Source organism: Neomonachus schauinslandi, chromosome 1, assembly GCF_002201575.2.
Source record: "Neomonachus schauinslandi chromosome 1, ASM220157v2, whole genome shotgun sequence".
In the NCBI taxonomy this organism is placed as follows: domain Eukaryota; kingdom Metazoa; phylum Chordata; class Mammalia; order Carnivora; family Phocidae; genus Neomonachus; species Neomonachus schauinslandi.
This window is the reverse complement of record NC_058403.1, coordinates 163376925-163393213: the sequence shown is the minus strand read 5'-3', so window position 1 is coordinate 163393213 and position 16289 is coordinate 163376925.

Genomic DNA, 16289 nt, shown 5'->3' with positions numbered 1-16289 from the left:
GGAGGTGGTGCCCGGTGGCTGTCCGGGCCTTATGTAGGGAGCCCTGTGTTTGTTTTGAACTGGCAACTGCGTCCTGACTTCTCGTGGCTGCTTTACATTCCTCGGGAACTGAAGATGCTCGTGCGCCCTGGGTAGCAATCAGCAGTGGAGGTCAAAAGCCTGGCCAGACTGCTGGGCTGCTTGGGTCGCTGCACCTGCTGCAGCTGTTGCCAGGTGCGGGCGGGAGGGAGGGGAGAGGCCTGGAGGCTGGGCCGGCTTGGCTGCCCTCCACTGCTCTGTGCCCCTCCTTCCGAAGCCGCCCACCTTCCTGGATAGACCGGGGGTGGTGGCTAGACTTGTGGGAGATTTTCCAGCCCGGACCTGCTCTTCTGTGACTGAGGTTGTGCCGGCTCCCGCACGCCTCCAGCTCATGGGGAGCCTGGCTCCTGTCATTTTGCTGCTGCTCCCAGCAGGGCAGTCCCGTGCCAGGATGGGTGGCTGCTCAGGCTGCCGACCTGTCCCCTCAGAGGGGCGGGGGGGCGGATCGTCTCTGGCCGTGGCTGTGCGCGTCATTTCTTCTGGGTGGTGCTCGCTGAGTCGGCTTCCTTGGTGTTCCTAACCCCCGCGTTGGCTTGCCTCCCTTTCCCTCAGCGGGGTTCCCAGAGGGCACAGACTGGACCTGGTGGCAGAGGGGCCGTGGCCTGGGACTGGCGCCGGTGTCTACTCCTAAGTTGATGGGCCCCAGGCAGGTCACCAGGAATCCCCCTTCCGCCAGGGCGGCTCCTCAGAGTGGCTTTGAGGATGACCTGAGGTGATGGGTGTGAAAATCCTTTATAGCCTTTGAGGTATCCTGCATGGGACAGCCCCTTGTGTTCTGGGCCTGCAGGGCTTGCAAGCATATGCCATGGTCACGTGTTCTCAGAGGGAGAGTTCATTAACATCCTGGGGGATTCCCCCGGTCTGCAGAGCCTCATCTAATTGGATGTCCAGGCAGTGACTCCCAAGGGCTGAATGAATTGTCTGCCCAGAGACTCTAGCGTTCCCGAGGAGGAACTCACTTTGGGCTGGGAGCTGGGAGCATGGGAAGGGCTCCATGCAAGAGGCAGATGGTGGAGATGGAAGGGAGGGTGCCCCTGCAGGCAGAGTGGCGGGAGCGAGGGTGAACAGAAGGCGTGGGTGTAGAGTATTTGGGGCAATGATACGAAAGCTGGCTCCCTTGGGCGAGGGTGTCAATGGGGGAGGTCATCAGGAAGGGCCCAGAAGGCGGTTCAGGGTCAGGCGATGCACAGCCTTGAAGGCTGCTAGCCCAAAGAGCTGGGGCTTTATCTGCGGGAGGAAGGCTCCTGAAGGTTCTTGAACAGAGGACTGACAGAACTGGAGCAGAATACAAGAGTTGGACAGACCTTGAAGAGCTGGGGGGCTGACCTTTGATTTCACTGGAAGGAGCCCTGACCACCAGAAAGGCCCCACTCTGCTCAAAGCCACACAGCCTGCAGTGGTGGGGCCAGCTTCCCGCGTTCCTGGCCGCCAGCTCGGTGCCTTCCCTGGTGGACCGTCACGATTCCACAGCACACATGCTATTCCAGGAAAATCCGTCTGCTCCGAGTGGGGTGGGATTGGGGCGGGGGAGCCCGTTAGGACATCGAGGCAGTAGACAGCTGGCCATCAAATGACCGGCCACCCGACTTAGAGGGGGCACTGGACCCTTGTAGAGACTCAAGGGACAGTGGAGGGGCTGGACTAAGCCCCTTAGTAGGTGGGGGAGTAAGTACCTCCTGCTGGAAAGCAGCTCGCCAGTTCCCCGGAGGGGGCTGGAATTTCTCCTTTAGCCCCAGCAGAATGCAAGGGTGTCACCAGGAGACCTTTACCCTTGCTGGCCACCTGAGCTGAGCTTAGACCGCTTGGCTCAAGGGTGCGGAGAAATAGGGAGTTCTGGGAGAAACTTGCAGCTTTTTCAGAGCCCCTCCTCCTAAAGCAAAACAAAACAAAAACCCCCTCCCCGCCAAGCCAACTATGGTGACCGGGCGCCCGCTGAGCCATGAAGCCTTCACTTAATCCTGACCCTGGAGGCATCTTGAACGCAGGAGCTGCCAGTGTTGATCTTAGATAAGGCCACCAGCCAGCAAACACCCCTGCTCGCTCTGTTATCTTTGGGGAACAGAGAGGTGGCCTGTGTGTTGGAAATGACCCTAACCACATACCACCGAGTCGAGGCTGGTTGGCGGAGGAAGGAACATCTGATGGATGCCAGAACCGTTGAGGAAGGAGCCAGGTGGCACCCAGAACTTTCCTCACTGCCCACTCACAGTTGTGGGAGCAGGGGCAAGTGTGGGGTGGGAAACGCACAAACATCGGAACCAAGAGGAGCTTGGAGGAAGACGGTGTGACTCCGGGAGGTGGGGGTGGGGGGACTGACTTTCCCCAGGCTCATTTTCCTCCTCATTCCTTTCACGTGTGGGTAATACCAAGCTTGGTTTGGCCCCCCCCGCCCCCGCCCCGTCCTGTGTCTTTCTCAGAACTTAGCAGGTGTTTGGTGCATATGCTTCCTCTGGGTTGCTTGCTGGTTGGTGATTTCCTGCCATGGTGGGGCCTTGAGGGCCTGCCTTAAGAATGGATGAGAAGCACTCATCATCTCTGAATTAATTGCTATATGTAAATGGTGTCTGAGAACAAATTATATACTTTCTTCTATCACTTCTACTGACAATTAATTGGCTTGGGTAGCACTGTTTTCATCAATTGGCCAACGAATGAGGCAGATTTTGGGGTTGTAGAAAGAGGTTTTTATTTTTTGGTGATAGGGTTGCAGATAGGGTATTTTTTGGTGGGGTTTCTTTTTTGTTCTGGCTTCCGTAACTTTTGGATCAGCATTGTTCAACAGAAATAATCATGCCAGCCTCAAGGAGCCTCATAAGTAATTTTAAATTTCCTAGGAGTCATATTAAAAAATATGTAAAATCAGGTGAAATCAATTTTAATATACTTTAAGAAATTCAAAATATCAGTTTGACATGTAATCAATACCAAAATGATTAATGAGATATTAGACACTGGTTTTCTTTTTACTAAATCTTCAAAATTCAGGGCACCTTACATTTTCCAGCACAACTCCGGTCACACCAGCCACACACATGCTTAGTAGCTGCATGTGGCTCGTGGCTGCTGCCCTGGACAGTGCAGTTCTAGATTAGATAATCACGAGTGTCATTTTTGCAGCTTGTACAACCTTAGCCACACTCTCTTTCATGCCTCCTGCTATCCAAGCCGGGTCTCCCACCAAGGCTTCCCGTTCTCCTGCCATCATGGAGTTTCCTTCCCCTATCTTCAGTCTTTCCTCCCAACAGCTTCTGCTCTCAGCCTAAGAATATACCTTGCTCTCTAATCCTGGAAAGGCCTGTTTGGCACTGATCCCCCTTCCCCTCACCCTACGTAATCCCAGCCTAACTTCTTTCCCTTTCCTTGTGTCTTCTTCCTTAGTGTGCACTGGCCCCTCACAACCCGAGTAGACTCCCACCTCCACTGTGTTGAAGTTGTTCTCGCCGCATTGCGGCCAGTGTAGCTTTAGGCAGGGACCACTGAGAGCCAGGGGATCGCAGGGTGAGGACCTTAAGACCTTCTGATGTCAACTGCTGGGTGGAGGCCTGTGCTGGGCTGCACTGAATTTGTGGGGAAGCTTCTAAGAATGCTGGTTTTTTTTTTTTTTAATGCCTCTAATTCTGATCTAATAGGTCTGGAGTGGGGCCCCAGAATCTGAATTTTTTTTTTTAAAGATTTTATTTATTTATTAGAGAGAGAATGACAGACAGAGAGCATGAGAGGGAGGAGGGTCAGAGGGAGAAGCAGACTCCCCGCCGAGCAGGGAGCCCGATGCGGGACTCGGTCCTGGGACTCCAGGATCATGACCTGAGCCGAAGGCAGTCGCTTAACCAACTGAGCCACCCAGGCGCCCGAATCTGAATTTTTAAATAAGTTTTAATTTAAATTCCACTTAGTTAACACACACAGTAATATTTGTTTCAGGTGTACAATATAGTGATTCAACACTTCCATACATCACCTGGTGCTCAAGTGCCCTCCTTAATCCCCATCATCTATTTCACCCTCCCCTCCCACCTCCCCTTTGCTAACCATCAGTTTGTTCTCTATAGTTAAGAATCTGTTTCTTGCTTTATCACTTTCACTTTTTCCTCTTTGCTCATTTGTTTCTTAAATTCCACATATGAGTGAAATCATATGGTATTTGTCTTTCTCTGACTTATTTCACTTAACATTATACACTTGAGCTCCATCCATGTCATGGCAAATGGCAAGATTTCATTCTTTTTTATGGCTGAGTAATATTCCATCACCCCCTCCCCCCCATCTTTATCCATTCATTAGTCAGTGGATACTTGGGCTGTTTGCATAATTTTATTATATAAATTTACTGCATAAATTTATTGTAGATAATGCTGCTATAAACATCAGGGTGCACATATCTCTTTGAATTAGTATTTTTGTATTCTTTGGGTAAATACCCAAAGTAGTGCAATTACTGGATGATAGAGTAGTTCTATTTTTAACTTTTTGAGGAACCTCCATACTGTTTTCCACAGTGGCTGCACCAGTTTGCATTCCCACCAACAGTCCAAGAGAGTTTCCCTTTATCCACATGCTCGCCAACACCTGTTGTTTCTTGTGTTGTTGATTTTAGCCGTTCTGACTGGTGTGACGTGATAGCTCATTGTAGTTTTGATTTACATTTCCCTGATGGTGACGATGAACATCTTAGGTGTCTGTTGACCACCTGTTTATCTTCTTTGGAAAAATGTCTGTTCATGTCTTCTGCCCATTTTTATTTGTTTTTTGGGTGTTGAGTTTGTAAGTTCTTTATACAGGGGTGCCTGGGTTGTGGCTGGTTAAGCGGTCAACTCTTGATTTCAGCTCAGGTCTCTGGGTCCTGGGATTGAGCCCTGCATTGGGCTCCATGCTCAGCAGGGAGTCTGCTTCAGGATTCTCTCTCCCTCTGCACCCGCAGCCCTCTCCCCCCGCCACCCCCCACTTGCTTGTTCTCTCTAGATAAATCAGTCTTAAAAATCAGTTCTTAATATATTTTGGATACTGATCGTTTATCAGATAGGTCATTTGCAGATATCTTCTCCCATTCCGTAGGTTGTCTTTTACTTCCTTCACTGTGCAGAAACTTTTTATTTTGATGTAGTACTAATAGTTTTTTATTTTGTTTCCCTTGCCTCAGGAGACATATCTAGAGAGAAGCTGCTATGGCCAATGTCAGAGAAATTACCGCCTGTGTTCTCCTCTAGAATGTTTATGCTTTCAGGTCTCACATTTAATCCATTTTGAATTTATTTTTGTGTATGGTGTAAGAAAGTGGTCCAGGTTCATTATTTTGCATGTTGCTGTCCAGTTTTCCCAACACCATTTGTGGAAGAGATATTCCTTTTCACTCTGGATATTCTTTCCTCCTTTGTTGAAGATTAATTGACCATATAATTATGGGGTCATTTCTGGGTTTTCTATTCTCTTTCATTGACCTATATGTCTATTTTTTGTGCCGGTATCATACCATTTTGATCACTACAGCCTCCAGCTTCTTCTTTTTCAACATTGCTTTGGCTATCCAGTGTCTTTTGTGGTTCTTTTTTTTTTTTTTTTTTTCCTTTTGTGGTTCTAATACAAACTTTAGAGTTGGTTGTTCTAGCTCTGTGACAAATGCTGTTGGTACTTTGATAGGGATTGCAAGTGAATGTGTAGATTGCTTTGGGTAGTACAGACATTTTAACAATGTTCTTTCAGTCCATGAGTGTGGAATGTCTTTCCATTCCTTTGTCATCTTAAATTTCTTTCATCAGTGTGGTATAGTTTTCAACGTACAGGTCTTTCACTTCTTTGGTAGGTTTATTCCTAAGTATCTTACTGTTTTTGGTGCAACTGTAAATCGGATTGATTCCTTAGCTTCTCTTTCTGCTGCTTCATTATTGGTGTATAGAATGCATTAGGTTTCTGTACATTGATTTTGTATCCTGTGACTTTACTGAATTTATTTATCAGTTCTAGCAGTTAATTTGGGTGGAGTCTTTGGTGTTTTTTTTTTAAAGATTTTATTTATTTATTTGACAGAGAGAGACACAGCGAGAGAGGGAACACAAGCAGGGCGGAGTGGGAGAGGGAGAAGTAGGCTTCCTGTGGAGCAGGGAGCCTGATGTGGGACTCGATCCCAGAACCCTGGGACCATGGCCTGAGCCGAAGGCAGACGCTTAACGACTGAGCCACCCAGGTGCCCTTTGGTGGGTTTTCTACATAGAGTATCATGTCATCTGCAAATAGATAAAGTTTGACTTCTTCCTTGCTTATTTCAATGCCTTTTCTCCTGTTGTGGTGAGGACTCCATTACTATGTTGAATAAAAGTGGTGAGAGTGGTCTTGTTCCTGACTGTAGCGGAAAAGCTCTCAGGTTTTCCCCTTTTAGGATGATGATATTAGCTGTAGTTTTTTTCATATATGGCCTTTATTATGTTAAGGTATGTTCCCTCTAAACATACTTTGTTGATGGCTTTTATCATGAACAGGTATTGTACTTTGTCATATGCTTTTTCTGCATCTATTGAAATGATCATATGATTCTTATCCTTTCTTAATGTGACATATCACATTGATTGATTTGTGAATATTGAACCATCCTTGCAGCCCAGAAATAAATCCCACTTGATTGTGGTGAATGATTTTTTTAATGTATTGTTGGATTTGGTTTGCTAGTATTTTATTGAGTTTTGCATCTAGGTTTATTAGGGAGACTGGCCTGTAGTCCTTTTTTTTTTTTTTTGTGGTGTCTGTCTGGTTTTGGTATCAGGGTAATTAATGCTGGTCTCATAGAATGAATTTGGACGTTTTCCTTCCTTTTCTGTATTTTGGAATAGTTTGAGAAGAATAGGTACTAACTCTTCTTTAAATGTGTGGTAGAATTCACCTGTGAAACCCTCTGGTCCTGGACTTTTGTTTGTTGGGAGTTATTGGATTACTGATTCAGATTTTTTGCTGGTTATCAGTCTATTAAGTTTCTATTTCTTCCTGTTTCAGTTTTGGTAGGAATTTTTCCATTTCTTGTCCAATTTGTTGGCATATAGTGTTTCATAATATTCTAATTTTTTTTATTTCTCTGGTGTTGGTTGTTATTTCTCCTCTCTCATTGTGATTTTATTTTTTGGGGGTCCTTTTTTTTTTTGGTAAGTCTGGCTAGAGTTTTATCAGTTTTATTTTTTTTTTCAAAGACCTACCTCCTGGTTTCACTGATCTGCTTTTTTTTTTTTAGTTTCTGTATTATTTCTGCTCTAATCTTTATTTCCTTCCTTCTGCTGGTTTTAGGCATCATTTGTTCTTTTTCTAGCTCCTTTAGGTGTAAGGTTAGGTTGTTTGAGATTTTTCTTGCTTCTTGATGTAAGCTTGTACTGCTATTTTCTTCCCTCTTAGGACTGCTTTTGCTGCATCCCAAAGGTTTTGGACCATTGTGTTTTCATTTTCATTTGCTTCCATGTATTTAATTTATTCTTTGATTTCGTGGTTGACACATTCATTGTTTAGTAGGATATTATTTAACCTCCAAGTATTTGTGGTCTTTCCAGACTTTTACTTGTGGTTGACTTCTAGTTTCATAGCGTTGTGGTCAGAAAGGGTGCATGGTATGACTTCAATCTTTTTTTGTTAAGGCCTGTTTTGTGACCTAAGATGTGATCTAGTCTGGAGAATGTTCTATGTGCCCTTGAAAAGAATGTGTATTCTGCTGTTTTAGGATGGAATGTTCTGAATATATCTGCTAAGTCCATCTGGTCTAGTGTGTCATCCATCGTTTCCTTGTTTATTTTCTGTTTAGGTGATTTGTCCATTGGTAAATGGGGTATTAAAGTCTCCTGTTGTTATTGTATTATCAATTAGTTCATTTATACTTGTTTTATATATTTGGGTGTTCCCATGTTTGGTGCGTAAATATTTACAATTGTTATATATTCTTTTTTTTAAATTTTTTTAAAGATTTTTTTATTTATTTGACAGAGAAAGACACAGCAAGAGAGGGAATCCAAGCAGGGGGAGTGGGAGAGGGAGAAGCAGGCTTCCGGCGGAGCAGGGAGCCCGATGCGGGGCTCGATCCCAGGACCCTGGGATCATGACCTGAGCCGAAGGCAGATGCTTAACGACTGAGCCACCCAGGCGCCCCTTCAATTGTTATATATTCTTGTTGGATTGTTCTCTTTATTAGTATGTAGTGCCCTTCTTCGTCTGTTGTTACAGTCTTTGTTTTAAAGTCTAGGTTGTCTGATATAAGTATTGCTACTCCAGCTTTCTTTTGACATCCATCTGCAAGATAAATGTTTCTCCATCCCCTCACTTTCAATCTGCAGGTGCTTTAGGTCTTAAATGAGTCTCTTGTAGGCAGCATATTGATGGGTCTTGTTTTTTAATCCATTCTGACACCCTGTGCCTTTTGATTGGAGTGTTTCGTCCATTTGCATTCAAAGTAGTTATTGATATGTATTTATTGCCATTTAATTGCTTGTTTTGTTGTTTCTGGAGATTTTCTGATCCTTTGTCTTTATCTCTTTCATGTTTTGCTGAATTTTCTTTAGTGATATATTTGGATTTTGTTTTATTCTTTGCATGTTTATTAGTGGTTTTTGATATATAGTTACCATTAGGTTTGTATATAACCTCTTTTGCAAAGAGTCTGTGTTAAGCTGATGGTTGTTCAAGTTTGAACCCATTCTTTTCTCCTCCCCATGTTTTGGGTATATATTTTTTAGTTTATTTTTATTTTTTTAAAGATTTTATTTATTTGACAGAGATACAGTGAGAGAGGGAACACAAGCAGGGGGAGTGGGAGAGGGAGAAGCAGGCTTCCTGCTGAGCAGGGAGCCCGATGCGGGGCTCAATCCCAGGACCCTGGGATCATGATCTGAGCCAAAAGCAGACGCTTAACTAAGACTGAGCCACCCAGATGCCCCTACACTATATTTTATATCCTTTTGTGTGTGTGTGTATGTGAGTTCCTTGATTGATTTTTAGAGAAATATTCATTTTTACTGCTTTTCTGTTTCCTGCATTTGTACTGTCACTTTTGGTCTCTCCTTTCACTGAAGAGTCCCCTTTAATATTTCTTGCAGGGCTGGTTCAGTGGTCATGAACTCCTTTAGTTTTTGTCTATCTGGGAAACTCTTTTACCTCTCCTATTCTGAATGATAGCCTTGCCAGATAGAGTATCCTTGGATGCAGATTTTTCCCATTCAGCACTTTAAATATATCATGCCACTCCCTTCTGGTTTGCCAACTTTCTGTTGAAAAATCTCCAGCTAGCCCTTATGCATTTTCCCTTATAAATTAATGACTTCTTTTGTCTTGATGCTTTTAAGATTTTTTATCACTGTAGTTTGCAAATTTAATTACAATATGTCCTGGCATGGGCCTGCATTTGTTGATTTTGATGGGAGTTCTCTGTGCCTCCTGGATCTGGAGGTCTGATTCCCTTGCCTGGATTAGGGAAGATTTTCCAGCTATTATTTCTTCAAATAACTTTTCTGCCCCCCCCCCCCTTCTTCTTCTGGGACTCCTATAATACGAATGTTACTAATTTGACGGTGTCACTGAGTTCCCTAAGTCTATTCTCATTTTTCTTTCTCTCTTTTGTTCAGCATCATTGCTTTCCATTACTTTGTCTTCTAGGTCATTAATTTGTTTCTCTGCTTCTTCCAGCCTGCTGTTTATTGCTTCAAGTGTGTTTCTAATCTCATTTACTACACTTTTCATCTCTGATACCTTTCTTAACTCTTATCTCTGTGGTAAGGGTCTCACTGATGTCTCCTATTCTTTTCTCAAGCCCAGTGAGTGTCCTTATGGTTGTTGCTTTAAATTCTCCTTTAAGCATGTTACTTGTATCTGTTTTGCTTAGATCTCTGGCTGTGGCCTTATCTTGTTCTTTCCAGAAGATCCAGAGCCCACGTTTGGTTGTCCGGTCCTTTAAGTTTCTTAGTCTACAACAGTCCCCTACCTGCCCCTCTCTTCCATCCCATCATTCTTTTCACACAACAGACTATATGTCCTGCACAATTTCCCACATTCTGGACTTAGCTGACCACTTCCTTGTGGCATTGTCTGACTTGTTATTCTCCTGCCTGCTTTTCTAAACTAGTAGTTACACCTCAACACGTAGTACCTTATGAACTTTTCACTTAGTGGACTTATGTACCATTAATTATTGTTGTCTACACTCATTTTTTACTAGGAATTACAAATGGTGATTTTTCTATTCTGTTGTTGCTTTCTACATTTATTAGCATTTTTCCTTCAATTATTTTGTTAATCTTGATAAAGTTCGTACAGAAGAGGCAGGATAAATGCAGGATTTTATTTTTTATTTTTATTTTTTAAGATTTTATTTATTTATTTGAGAGAGACAGAGATAGCGAGAGAGAGCACAAGCAGGGAGGAGAGCAAGAAGCAGGCTCTCTGCTGAGCAGGGAGCCCGATGCAGGGTTTGATCCCAGGACCCTGGGATCATGACCTGAACCAAAGGCAGACGCTTAACCAACTGAGCCATCCAGGTGCCCAAATGCAGGGTTTTAAAAAATTTATTTATTTTCAAAATAAGGTTGGTGTCTTAGCAACCTCCAAAGTTTTCTTCCTATCGTAAACTCATGGATGGATTTTTTATGTAAGTGTTGCAATCAGTTATAGTCATTATTCTTTTAGATGCTTCCGTATTTGATGTGTTGATTCCCATGTGCTGCTTTTGACATGACCCTATAGTTTTTTTTTTTTTTTTAAAGATTTTATTTATTTGACAGAGAGAGACACAGTGAGAGAGGGAACACAAGCAGGGGGTGTGGGAGAGGGAGAAGCAGGCTTCCTGAGGAGCAGGGAGCCCGACATGGGGCTCGATCCCAGGACTCTGGGATCATGACCCAAGCTGAAGGCAGACGCCTAACGACTGAGCCACCCAGGCGTCCTGACCCTATAGTTTTTAAATTGCTTCCTTATTTTCTGTCCCAGTAAGAAATCCTGGGCTCATCTTGTGCATAAGATTAGAAATACATACTTTTTAGAAGGATAAAAATAAGTCCTGAGTTCATACTGTTATTTGCAAATAAAATTTAAGGTCAGTGTTTTTTTCATTTCCTGGGTTTTATACTTAAATTTCTTTTCTTTATCCCAATAATCCTGTTTTCTAATTACCTTAATAAAATTACCATTATCTTACTTCATCTTGCAATGTCAACATAATACTATCAAAATAAGAGTACTACAATTACCAATCATAAAACTACTAAATGCAGCCTATTAGGGGTATACATTCAAAACACTTTTAAAGTCACTTGAATATTTATTTTCTCTGTGTGGTTATGGCATGGCCTTTGTAAATAACTAAAATTACGTTTTTTTCCCCCCCCAACTTTTAGGGATATTTTTCTTTTATAACTTCATATTTTTGGAGTTATTAAATATTACATGGCTCCAAAGTCAGTAATGGTATAAAACAAAGTACATGCAGAGACCACATCTTCCATCCCTGTCCCATCCACTCTGTTTTTTCTTTTCCTCTATAGATAGCTATTTTTATTGTGATTTTTTTTTTTTTTTGGCCCATTAGTTATTTAGATGTGGATTGCTTAAATTTCTAAACATTTGAGGATTTTCCAGATACCTTTCTATTACTCATTTCTAATTTACTTTCTTTATAGTCACAGAATGTGTTCTGTATGATTTCAGTATTTCTAGATTTGTTAAATTTTGTTTTATGGTTCAGAAATTGGTCTCATCTTGATGAGTGTTCCCAAAGTACTTCAGAATGAGTTTAAATGTTGTTGGGTAGAATCCCCGTTAGGTCAAATTGAGTGTTTGGCTGGTTAATGTGTTTTATAACTTGACTGATTTTTTGGGGTCTACTTGTTCTGTTACTGAGAGAGGAATGTTGAGATCTCCAACTGTAATTGTAGATTACTTCTGTTCAGTTCTGTCCATTTTGTTTCACCTATTTTGAAGCTCTATTTTAGGTGCATATATATTTAGAATTGTTAAGTCTTCTTGAGGAGGTGACCCGTTTATTATTCTGTCCCTCTTTATCCTTAATATATTTCTTGTTCTGAAGTCTGCTTTATCTGATGTTAATATAGAAACTGAGCTTTCTTTTGATTACTGTTTACATAGTATATCTTTCGTTTCATATAATGATGTCCTTTATTTTGTTTTTGTGTTTATATTTAAAGTGGCTTTCATATAAACAGCATATAGTTGAGTCTTGTTTTTTTAAAAGTCCATTTTGATAATCTCTTATCAGGGGCCTTTCATTTGGAGTGTTTAGTCCTTTTATATTTATTGCAATGACCTACAAAGTTTGGTTTAAATCTACCAGCTGGCTGTTTGCCTTCAATTTGTCCCATTTGTTCTTTCTTTTTTTCCCATCTAGTCTTTCTTCCTTTTTCTTTTCATAACCATTTTTGGATTAAGTATATTTTAGGATTTCCTGCTATCTTGACTATTGGCTTGTCAGCTATATTCTCTGGTTTATTTATTTTTTTAAAGATTTATTTATTTATTTGAGAGAGACAGAGCGAGAGAGGGAACACAAGCAGGGGGAGTGGGAGAGGGAGAAGCAGGCTTCCCGCCGAGCAGGGAGCCCGATGCGGGGCTCGATCCCAGGACCCTGGGATCATGATCTGAGCCGAGGCAGACGCTTAATGACTGAGCCACCCAGGCGCCCTCTCTGCTTTATTCTTTAGGTGTTGACCTAGGATTTAAAAATACAATTTCAACATAATACAGTATACCTTCAACAAATATAACACTTCATAGGTACTATAAGACCCTTACAATAGAAAATTTTCAATTTCCCCATTTCCATTATTTGTGCGATTGTTATTACTGATTTTATTTCTACGTAAGTTGTAAGCCCCACAATGCACTTAAAATATTTTTTTGAGATAAAAGAAATGGAAAAGAAGTGTAATAGTTACCCAGATTTTTTTTCTATTCCTGGTGCTCCTTATTCCTTGGTATAGATCCAAATTTTTATCTGATACTATTTTGCCTGAAGAACTTCCTTTGACATTTCTTGTAATGCAGTTCTCCTGGTGCCTATTTTTTTGGCTTTAATTTAAAAAATTCCTTATTTCACTTTTATTTTTGAAAGATGTTTTCACTAGCTATAGAATTGTAGGCTGATGTTTTTTTTTTTCCTTTCACCACTTCAAAGACGTTTATTTTCTTATGGCTTGCAAAATTTCTGATGAGAAGCTGGCTGCCATTCTTATATTTGTTTCTCTGTATGTAGTATGTCTTTTTTTCTCTGGCTGATTTTATAATTTTTATTTCAGCAATTTTATGGGGTCTGTATGTGTGTTTAGTGTTCTGCTTGGGCTTCTCTGATTTTCTTGAATCTGTAGGGTTATAATTTTAATCCAGCTTGGAAAAATTTTAGCTGTTTTTTTCTTCAGATATTTTTTTCTGTCCCCTTCTCCCCTTAAATTTTTTTTTTTTTTCCTCCTTGGGACTCCAACTTACACATACTTTAGACTACTTGATAGTGTCCCACAGGTCTGTTGATCTGTTTGTTTTAGTCTCTTTTTCTCTAGGTGCTTCAGTTTGTATAGTTTTATTGCTGCTGTCTTCAGACTTATCTGTTCTGCTGCAGTGTCTGCCTGCTCTTACTTCCATATTTTTTCACTTTAGATACTGAATTTTTCATTTCTAGAAATTCCATTTGCAACTTTTTGGTATCATTTTTCTTGTGTTCCTGTTCCTTTACATTCTTGAACATATAATAGCTGTTTTTAAGGTCTTTACCTGCTAATCTCATGGTCTCATTTCTGTATCATTTTTTTTTTCTTTTCTGGTTATGGTCCCATTTTCTTGCTTCTTTGCACACCTGGTAATTTTGGATTTGAAGCTGGACGTTATGTGAGTTTTATGTTTTCAGGTGCTTAATTTTTTTCCTTTAAAAGAGTGTTGGGCTCTGACCTGACACAAAATGAAATTATTGTGGACCTTAAGGCTTGGTTTTATGGTCCAGAGGAGCCTCTAATCTAGACCTAATTTAAGATGTATTATTAAGACATGATCTTTCTTAGGACTCTACCCAATGCTCTGTGTATTCTGAAGTTGTTGCACTCTGGATCTTGGGCACATGACCTATTCCATCTCTGTGAGTTCAAGAATTGTGTGGTCTGTTGGTTTCTGGTCATGAAGAGTTTTGCCTTTCATGTATGCAGGTTAGGGTCAGACTGTAGGAGATGCTTCCACAGATCTAAGGAGCTTGCTCTGAGCAGCTCCCTTTTCTCCAGGACTCTGTCCAGTAGGTTCTAGCTTAGCTTTCTGGACTCTGACCTCTGTCTCTTCAACTTGACCACTAGACTCTGGATTGTCTCCCTGCCCTTTGGCCTGGAAGCTGCTCCTAGGCAGTAAGCTGGGGCAACTGGTGCTCCCCTCACTTGTTTCCCTTACCCCAACACTGTCTGTTGTCCTATGTCCGTAAGCATTTGTTTCATGTATATTGTTTCTCTAGTTGTTTGTGGTGTAAGGGAAACTCTTATAGCTACTACTCCTTCATGCGTGGCAGTGGAAATCTTTTAGAAATCACTTGTGAGAGCCTGTGAATCTTCTAGTTTTGACAGTTCTCACATTGGCTTGTTGAGGTTTCTGTTCTGAATGGATGAATACTTGGTCATTCTTGGGTTACTTGGCTCATAGGACCATAAAAGCTCCCCTCTTTCTTGCCTATGCTGCTCCTACACAGGTATTATAGATATGGTTTGGCCCTAATCCTCCACGTTCTAGGGTTTGAGGAACTACCTTAATGTCTAGGGGTTTCATTTCCTATTCCAGTTGCTTTGTTTTTGTGAAAGGATTAAAAAACATTGTGGTTGCTACTGCTCTCTTACCCTAACTCTCTAAATTACCTTTATACTTCTATCACTTGGGCTTGTCAAATGCCCTTGAAGATTGACACATGGTATTTCCACTTGATTAGCCTATTTAGTGGTAACAAATTTGAGGGATCTCACTCCAGGAATGGCTAACGTGTTACCACTCTAAGCATAAACTAGAAAGGGTTTACCTTAATATTCATTTACCTCCAGATTACCCTAACTGATCTTGGTGGTGTGAGCTACCAACAGCATATGGCCAGGAGCCCACTAACCTATCACCAACCCATTGTGTGACACAGGATTAGTTGCTTCTCATTATTTGTTGAGGGTAGCAGGCACCATAAGGAAGACCAGGCCTGTTCTTGGGGGAGCACAGAGCTTGTTAGGGAAGGTAGACATGTGAAGAGCTAACCAGAACTAAAGGTAGTAGTTGTCCACTGAGAAGTGTATGCAAAGGTGCTTTTGTGGGTGTTTTCTCATCCAAATAAATGGACAGAAGCACTGTCCAAACTAAGCTAGAACCTACTGGACAGAGTAAGAAAGTTCCCATACTGTTCTCCAAAGGCCTGGATTGTGCAGAACAGTGTGGGAGGCCGAGAGGCAGGGCTCTGGCCTCTCTAGCCTTACTTCAAGGATAGTCGTTCCACCTTTTCCCATTTTATGCATTATGATCTAATATGTATTTTAAAATGGGTTTTACTGCTGAAAAATGGATGAGGAGCAGGTAGAAGAACTGGGGTCCACGTTTCCTTGTGCACATAACCTCCTGAGGTGAGTGGTCTGACCTTTTGCAAAGCTAAGTGCACTCGCATAAAGGTCTGCTGCGAGCACCACCCCAGATTATAGTTGAGGAGCCTCCACACACCCCCTTCCGAGTTCTGCCTTTGACAGCAGCCACTCTGGAGTTGAGCCAGATCAGGACTCAAATAGTGGCTTTACCACTTGGCAGTGGACAACCCTGGGCAGGTCTTCTATCTTCTTACTGGTAAATTGGGGACACACACCTGCACCAGTCTGTTGTGTTGCCCAATGTGCAGGGTCTCTAGTGCAGTGCCGGCTTCAATAGGCCTCAGTAACTGGCGGCTGCTGATTCAGGTGAGGATCCCAGGGCCTCTGCTAAGTGGTGATACTTGGTTCAGCCTTGAGCAGGACCAGAACCATGGTCTCCAGCACAGGCCCCGCCCTCACTGACCGGGTCCATAACATGAATAAAGCATGCCCACTTTCTGGGCCAGTCTCTTGCTATTTGGTTAATACTGCCTTCCACTGGCATGACATTTTATGGGTCACCCACGTGCAGTAGTTCATCTGAGTCTTCTCTGTAAAGCAGACTTTTATTCCCATTCTCCAGAAGAGGGTGTGTGCTCAGAGGATACAAGCCCTGTCACCGAAGTCCACATCTGG